This window comes from Chiloscyllium plagiosum, chromosome 14 (assembly GCF_004010195.1).
Source record: "Chiloscyllium plagiosum isolate BGI_BamShark_2017 chromosome 14, ASM401019v2, whole genome shotgun sequence".
NCBI classification, from domain to species: Eukaryota; Metazoa; Chordata; class Chondrichthyes; order Orectolobiformes; family Hemiscylliidae; genus Chiloscyllium; species Chiloscyllium plagiosum.
Window position 1 is genome coordinate 64,379,249 of NC_057723.1, and position 7,550 is coordinate 64,386,798.

Here is a 7,550-nt window from a genome sequence, read left to right on the forward strand (position 1 = left end):
GGGGGGGAATTGTGTGTGTGTGTGTATGAGTGAGTGTATGTGTGTGTGAGGGAGAATGTGTATATGTGTGTGTGTGTGTGAGAGAGATTGTGTATGTCTGTGCGTGTGTGTCAAGGAGATAGCCTATACCCTAACTTGTATCGTTATGTAGAGGGAAGTATAAGGCACTGCATTCCACACGTGATTCAATCAGTCAAACCCTTTTGCTATATGCAGAAAACACTATTATTACACCACAATTAAAATACAAACAAAAAAGTAATTGACATAACTTTAAATTTATCAAAATACTTAACAAGATAATTTTTCATTCACAACAATCATCAGCTTTTCCAATATTGCAGCAGTCTATAAACACACCCTTTGCAAATACAAATTCAGAAAAGCAGATTTCCTCACTTGCTTTCTCCTCTGGTCCAGGAGAAGGAATACCAACAGAATGGACCTCGCAGCAGAAAGACAACTCTGGTGTTTGCAGCAGCAGAGAGAGAGAGAGCTGGTTCTAGCAACCTCAACTCCAAAACACAATTTTAACAACTGAAAGCAGAACTAAAACCCTGAGGCTGTGAGAGCCTTTCTCCACCCACTCAAGCTTCTTGTATCTAATTTTTAAAGCTTCTTTCCATGGAACAGCAATCTCTCCACCAGGTTTACAAACTCCTCAAGAGAAGCATGAGCAAACAAAATCCTCTTCAAGGCACATATCATCACAGGGAGGGTCTGCAAGTGGGACTGTATGAGTATATAAGTACATGTGAGTATGTGTGTCTGTTACGGTGGAAATATGTGCAAGTAAAAACGCTGGTAGAACAAATTCATGATGGCCAGTTTGAGAACAGTTGCTTCTGTACATGGCATGGGTGGGATTTGCTGGTAACAGCTTAATAAATTTGATTCTGTCTGTTGGGCTGCTGCTCTAGCTCAACCAATTTCCTGTGTCCAACATTGACTGATCCACAAGAGAGAGGATGAGCAGTTGCAGGAACAGCAATGACAGAACAGAGGTAACCAGTGATAGTCCAGAACTAGAGGGCATAGGTTTAGGGTGAGCTGGGGCTCCCTCTGTCCTGCTCTTGGACTGTCAGTGTTCCCTCTGGCCTCCTCTTGGAATGTCGGTCCCGCCCCGTCCTGCTCTCAGATTGTCGGTGTTCCCTCTGTCCTGCTCTCGGAGTGTCGGTGTTCCCGCTGTCCTACTCTCGGAGTGGCAGAGCTCCCTCTGTCCTGCTCTCAGAGCGTCGGTGTTTCCGGCGTCCTGCTCTCGGAGTGGCAGTGCTCCCTCTGTCCTGCTCTCGGAGTGTCGGTGTTCCCTCTGTCCTGCTCTCGGAGTGTCGGTCCCCCCTCTGTCCTGCTCTCGGAGTGTCGGGGTTCCCTCTGTCTTGCTCTCGGACTGTCCGTGCTCCCTCTGTCCTGCTCTCGGAATATTGGTGTTCCCTCTGTCCTGCTCTTGGAATGTCGGTCCACCCCCTGTCCTGTTCTCAAAATGTCGGTCCCCCTTCTGTCCTGCACTCGGAGTGTCGGTGCTCCCTATGTCCTGCTCTCAGAGTGTCGGTGCTCCCTCTGTGCTGCTCTCGGAGTGTCGATGTTCCCTCTGTCCTGATCTCGGCGTGTCGGTGTTCCCTTTGTCCTTCTGTCGGAGTGTCGGTGTTGCCCCGTCCTGCACTCGGAGTGCCGGTCCCCCCTCTGTCCTGCTCTCGGAATGTCGGTCCACCCTTCTGTCCTGCTCTCGGACTGTCCGTGCTCCCTCTGTCCTGCCCTCGGAATGTCAGTGTTCCTTCTGTCCTGCTCTCGGAATGTCGGTCCACCCCCTGTCCTGCTCTCGGAATGTCGGTCCACCCCCTGTCCTGCTCTCAGAATGTCGGTCCCCCTTCTGTCCTGCTCTCGGAGTGTGGTTGTTCCCTCTCATCTACTCTCGAAGTGTCGGTGTTTCCTCTGTCATGCTCTCGGAGTGTCGGTGCTCTCTCTGTCCTGCTCTTGGAGTGTCGGTGTTCCCTCTGTCCGGCTCTCGGAGTGTCGGTGTTGCCCCGTCCTGCTCTCGGAGTGTCGGTGCTGTCCTGCTGTCAGAGTTTTGGTGCACCCTCTGTCCGACTCTCGAAGTGTCGGTGTTTCCTCTGTCCTGCTCTCGGAGTGTCGGTGTTCCCTCTGTCTTGCTCTCGGACTGTCCGTGCTCCCTCTGTCCTGCTCTCGGAATGTCGGTGTTCCCTCTGTCCTGCTCTCGGTGTGTCGGTGCTTCATCTGTGCTGCTCTCGGAGTGTTGATGCTCCCTCTGTCCTGCTCTCGGAGTGTCGATGCTCCCTCTGTCCTGCTCTCGGAGTATCGGTGTTCCCTATGTCCTGATCTCGGAGTGTCGGTGTTGTCCTGTCCTGCTCTCGGAGTGTCGGTGCTGCCGCTGTCCTGCTCTCGGAGTGTCGGTGCTCCCTCTGTCCTACTCTCGGAGTGCTAGTCCCCCCTCTGTCCTACTCTCAGAGTGTCGGTCCCCGCTCTGTCCTGCACTCGGAGTGTCGGTCCCCCCTCTGTCCTACTCTCGGAGTGTCGGTGCTACCTCTGTCCTGCTCTCGGAGTGTTGGTGTTCCTTCTGTCCTGCTCTCGGAGTGTCGGTCCCCACTCTGTCCTGCTCTCGGAGTGTCGGTGCTCCCTATGTCCTGCTCTCGGAGTGTCGGTGCTCCCTCTGTCCTACTCTCGGACTGTCCGTGCTCCCTCTGTCCTGCTCTTGGACAGTTGGTGTTCCCTCTGTCCTGCTCTCGGAGTGTCGGTGCTCCTGCTACCCTGCTCTCGGAGTGTCAGTGTTCCCTCTGGCCTGCTCTTGGAATGTCGGACCCACCCCCCTGTCCTGCTCTCAGAATGTCGGTGTTCCCACTGTCCTGCTCTCGGATTGTCGGTTCTCCCTCTGTCCTGCTCTTGGAGTGTCGGTCCACCTCTCTGTCCTGCTCTCGAACTGTCCATGCTCGCTCTGTCCTGCTGTCAGAGTGTCGGTGTTCCCTCTGTCCTGCTCTCGGAATGTCAGTGCTTCCTCTGTCCTGCTGTCAGAGTGTCGTTGTTCCCTCTGTCCTGCTCTCGGAGTGTCGGTTCTCCCTCTGTCCTGCTCTTGGAGTGTCGGTCCACCTCTCTGTCCTGCTCTCGGACTGTCCATGCTCGCTCTGTCCTGCTGTCAGAGTGTCGGTGTTCCCTCTGTCCTGCTCTCGGAATGTCAGTGCTTCCTCTGTCCTGCTGTCAGAGTGTCGGTGTTCCCTCTGTCTTGCTCTCGGAGTGTCGGTGTTCCCTCTGTCCTGCTCTTGGTGTGTCGGTCCCCTTTCTGTCCTGCTCTCGGAGAGTCGGTGTTCCCTCTGTCCTGCTCTCGGAATGTCGGTGCTCCCTCTGTACTACTCTTGGTGTGTCGGTCCCCTTTCTGTCCTGCTGTCGGAGTGTCGGTGTTCCCTCTGTCCTGCTCTCAGAGTGTCAGTGCTCCCTCTGTCCTGCTCTCGGAGTGTCGGTGTTCCCTCTGTCCTGCTCTCGGAGTGTCGGTGTTCCCTCTGTCTTGCTCTCCGACTGTCCGTGTTCCCTCTGTCCTGCTCTCGGTGTGTCGGTGCTTCATCTGTGCTGCTCTCGGAGTGTCGGTGCTGCCACTGTCCTGTTCTCGGAGAGTCGGTGTTCCCTCTGTCCTGCTCTTGGAATGTCGGACCCACCCCCCCGTCCTGCTCTCAGAATGTCGGTGTTCCCACTGTCCTGCTCTCGGATTGTCGGTTCTCCCTCTGTCCTGCTCTTGGTGTGTCGGTCCCCTTTCTGTCCTGCTCTCGGAGAGTCGGTGTTCCCTCTGTCCTGCTCTCGGAATGTCGGTGCTCCCTCTGTACTACTCTTGGTGTGTCGGTCCCCTTTCTATCCTGCTCTCGGAGTGTCGGTGTTCCCTCTGTCCTGCTCTCAGAGTGTCGGTGCTTCCTATGTCCTGCTCTCGGAGTGTCGATGCTCCCTCTGTGCTGCTGTCGGAGTGTCGTTGCTCCCTATGTCCTGCTCTCGGAGTGTCGATGCTCCCTCTGTGCTGCTGTCGGAGTATCAGTGCTCCCTCTGTCCTGCTCTCGAAGTGTCGGTGCTCCCTCAGTCCTGCTCTCGGAGTGTCGGTGCTCCCTATGTCCTGATCTCGGCGTGTCGGTGTTCCCTTTGTCCTTCTGTCGGAGTGTCGGTGTTGCCCCGTCCTGCACTCGGAGTGCCGGTCCCCCCTCTGTCCTGCTCGCGGAATGTCGGTCCACCCTTCTGTCCTGCTCTCGGACTGTCCGTGCTCCCTCTGTCCGCCCTCGGAATGTCAGTGTTCCTTCTGTCCTGCTCTCAGAATGTCGGTCCCCCTTATGTCCTGCTCTCGGTGTGTGGTTGTTCCCTCTGTCCTACTCTCGAAGTGTCGGTGTTTCCTCTGTCCTGCTCTCGGACTGTCCGTGTTCCCTCTGTCCTGCTCTCGGTGTGTCGGTGCTTCATCTGTGCTGCTCTCAGAGTGTTGGTGCTCCCTCTGTCCTACTCTCGGAGTATCAGTGCTGCCACTGTCCTGTTCTCGGAGAGTCGGTGTTCCCTCTGTCCTGCTCTCGGAGTGTCGATGCTCCCTCTGTCCTGCTCTCAGAGTGTCGGTGTTCCCTATGTCCTGATCTCGGAGTGTCAGTGTTGTCCTGTCCTGCTCTCGGAGTGTCGGTGCTGCCGCTGTCCTGCTCTCGGAGTGTCGGTGCTCCCTCTGTTCTACTCTCGGAGTGCTAGTCCCCCCTCTGTCCAGCACTCGGAGTGCCGGTCCCCCCTCTGTCCTATTCTCCGAGTGTCGGTCCCCCTTCTGTCCTGCACTCGGAGTGCTGGTTCCCCCCTCTGTCCTACTCTCGGAGTGCCAGTCCCCCCTCTGTCCAGCACTCGGAGTATCGGTGCTCCCTCTGTCCTACTCTCGGAGTGTCGGTACTACCTCTGTGCTGCTATCGGAGTGTCGGTGTTCCCTCTGTCCTGCTCTCAGAGTTTCCAATGTTCCCTCTGTCCTGCTCTCGGAGTGTCGGTGCTCCCGCAGTCCTGCTCTCGGAGAGTCAGTGCTCCCTCTGTCCTGCTCTTAAAGTGCCGGTGTTCCCTCTGTCCTGCTCTCGGAGTGTCGGTCCCCACTCTGTCCTGCTCTCGGAGTGTCGGTGCTCCCTCTGTCCTGCTCTCAGAGTGTCGGTGCTCCCTCTGTCCTACTCTCGGACTGTCCGTGCTCTCTCTGTCCTGCTCTTGGACAGTTGGTGTTCCCTCTGTCCTGCTCTCGGAGTGTCGGTGCTCCTGCTACCCTGCTCTCGGAGTGTCAGTGTTCCCTCTGGCCTGCTCTCAGATTGTCGGTTCTCCCTCTGTCCTGCTCTCGCAGTGTCAGTGTTCCCTCTGTCCTGCTCTTGGAATGTCGGACCCAACCCCCCGTCCTGTTCTCAGAATGTCGGTGTTCCCACTGTCCTGCTCTCGGATTGTAGGTGCTCCCTCTGTCCTGCTCTCGAACTGTCCATGCTCGCTCTGTCCTGCTGTCAGAGTGTCGGTGTTCCCTCTGTCCTGCTCTCGGAGTGTCGGTGTTCCCTCTGTCCTGCTCTTGGTGTGTCGGTCCCTTTCTGTCCTGCTCTCGGAGTGTCGGTGTTCCCTCTGTCCTGCCCGCGGAATGTCGGTGCTCCCTCTGTACTACTCTTGGTGTGTCGGTCCCCTTTCTGTCCTGCTCTCGGAGTGTCGGTGTTCCCTCTGTCCTGCTCTCGGAGTGTCGATGCTCCCTCTGTCCTGCTCTCGGAGTGTCAATGCTCCCTCTGTCCTGCTCTCGGAGTGTCGGTGCTCCCTCTGTCCTGCTCTCGGACTGTCCGTGCTCCCTCTGTCCTGCTCTCGGAATGTCGGTGTTCCCTATGTCCTACTCTCGGAGTGTCGGTGCTCCCCCTGTCCTGCTCTCGGAGTGTCGGTGCTCCCTCTGTCCTGTTCTCGAAGTCTCGGTGCTCCCTCAGTCCTGCTCTCGGAGTGTCGGTGCTTCCTCCTTCCTGCTCTCGGAATTTCGCTGCTCCCTTTGTCCTGCACTCGGAGTGTTTGTCCCCCCTCTGTCCTGCTCTCGGAGTGTCGGTGCTCCCTCTGTCCTGCTCTCGGAGTATCGGTTTTCCCTCTGTCCTGCTCTCGGAATGTCGGTGTTCCCTCTGTCCTGCTCTCGGAGTGTCGGTGCTCCCGCAGTCCTGCTCTCTGAGAGTCAGTGTTCCCTCTGTCCTGCTCTTGGAGTGTCAGTGTTCCCTCTGGCCTGCTCTTGGAATGTCGGAAACCCCGTCCTTCTCTCAAAATGTCGGTGTTCCCACTGTTCTGCTCTTGGATTGGTGGTTCTCCCTCTGTCCTACGCTCAAACTGTCCATGCTCGCTCTGTCCTGCTCTCGGAGTGTCAGTGTTCCCTCTGGCCTGCTCTTGGAATGTCGGAACCCCCCGTCCTTCTCTCAAAATGTCGGTGTTCACACTGTTCTGCTCTTGGATTGGTGGTTCTCCCTCTGTCCTACGCTCGAACTGTCCATGCTCGCTCTGTCCTGCTCTCGGAGTGTCAGTGTTCCCTCTGGCCTGCACTCGGAGTGTCAGTCCCCCCTCTGTCCTGCTCTCGGAGTGGCGGTGCTCCCTCTGTCCTGATCTTGGAGTGTCGGTGTTCCCTCTGTCCTGCTCTCGGAATGTTGGTGTTCCCTCTGTCCAGCTCTCGGAGTGTCGGTGCTCCCTCTGTCCTGCTCTCGGAGTGTTGATGCTCCCTCTGTGCTGCACTCGGAATGTCGGTGCTCCCTCTGTATTGCTCTTGGAGTGTCGGTCCCCCTTCTGTCCAGCTCTCGGAATGTCGGTGCTCCCTCTGTCCTGCTCTCGGAGTGTCGGTGCTCCCACTGTCCTGCTCTCGGAGTGTTGATGCTCCCTCTGCGCTGCACTCGGAATGTCGGTGCTCCCTCTGTATTGCTCTTGGAGTGTCGGTCCCCCTTCTGTCCAGCTCTCGGATTCTCGATTCTCCCTCTGTCCTGCTCTCGAACTGTCTGTGCTCCCTCTGTCCTGCTCTCGGAGTGTCGGTGTTTCCTCTGTCCTGCTCTCGGAGTGTCGGTGATCCCTATGTTCTGTTCTCGGGGTGTCGGTGTTCCCTCTATCCTGCTTTCGGAGTGTCGGTGTTCCCTCTGTCCTGTTCTCGGAGTGTCGGTGTTCCTTCTGTCCTGCTCTCGGACAGTTAGTGTTCCCTCTGTCCTGCTCCCTGAGTGTCAGTGTTCCCTCTGTCCTGCACTTGGAGTGGCAATGCTCCCTCTGTCCTGCTCTCGGAGTGTCGGTATTCCCTCTGTCCTGTTCTCGGAATGTCAGTGCATGCTCTGTCCTGCTGTTGGAATGTCGGTGTTTCCTCTGTCCTGCACTCGGACAGTTAGTGTTCCCTCTGTCCTGCTCCCTGAGTGTCGGTGTTACCTCTGTCCTGCTCTCGGAGTGTCGGAATTCCCTCTGTCCTGTTCTCGGAATGTCAGTGCATGCTCTGTCCTGCTGTTGGAATGTCGGTGTTTCCTCTGTCCTGCACTCGGACAGTTAGTGTTCCCTCTGTCCTGCTCCCTGAGTGTCGGTGTTACCTCTGTCCTGCTCTCGGA

At 56.8% G+C, this 7,550-nt stretch overlaps 1 protein-coding gene across 1 annotated transcript in view; it reads left to right on the forward strand.

The window, feature by feature from the left end:
* Positions 1-7,550, forward strand: part of LOC122556774 (E3 ubiquitin-protein ligase TRIM39-like) — a 52,705-nt gene that overhangs the window by 17,306 nt on the left and 27,849 nt on the right. The window lies entirely within an intron of this gene.